This window comes from Schistocerca nitens, chromosome 3 (assembly GCF_023898315.1).
Source record: "Schistocerca nitens isolate TAMUIC-IGC-003100 chromosome 3, iqSchNite1.1, whole genome shotgun sequence".
NCBI classification, from domain to species: Eukaryota; Metazoa; Arthropoda; class Insecta; order Orthoptera; family Acrididae; genus Schistocerca; species Schistocerca nitens.
Window position 1 is genome coordinate 882112796 of NC_064616.1, and position 919 is coordinate 882113714.

The window sequence follows — 919 nt, forward strand, 5'->3', positions numbered from 1 at the left end:
TTTGGAAACTTTATTTTCATTAACACTTTCGCTTAGTTATATAAATATACTGCTTGAATGTGTTTAATTTCTACGGAAGAAACGAAGTAAAATAAACATGGGAAAAAACAGAAAAAGAACTGACGAAGCAGCTGGTTCAAAATGGTTCAAATGGCTCTGAGCACTATGGGACTCAACTGCTGAGGTCATTAGTCCCCTAGAACTTAGAACTAGTTAAACCTAACTAACCTAAGGACATCACAAACATCCATGCCCGAGGCAGGATTCGAACCTGCGACCGTAGCGGTCTTGCGGTTCCAGACTGCAGCGCCTTTAACCGCACGGCCACTTCGGCCGGCGAAGCAGCTGGGATCGAACCCAGGTAACTTATTATGTAAGCAATGCGCTTCACCATTACGCTACGCCGTTAACGACAAGCACAGTGCCGAATAAGATATATGTTATTGGAAAAACTTTCGAAAGCATTATCTCCTTTCCTAAGGCCCACTCAGGCGAAATATTTAAGGCAAGTGATGTGGAGGCCCACCTCCTTCTACAGAAAGAATTTGGGAGAAATCGGCGTGTCCCGATTGGCGACATCCCCTTGTAAGTTAAAATCGTAACTGAAATATACACTGAAGAGCCAAAGAAACTGGTACACCTGCCTAATATCATGTAAGGCCCCCGCGAGCACGCAGAAGTGCCGCAGCAAGAGGTGGCACGGTCTCGACTATTGTCTGAAGTAGGCCTCGAGGGAACTGATACCATGAATCCTGCAGGGGTGTCCATAAATCCGTAAGAGTACGAGGATGTGGAGATCTCTTCTGAGCAGCTTGTTAAATGGCATCTCATATATCCTCAATAATGTTCATGTCTGCGGAGTTTGGTGGCCAGTAGAAGTGTTTAAACTCAGAAAAGTGTTCTTGAAGCCACTCTGTAG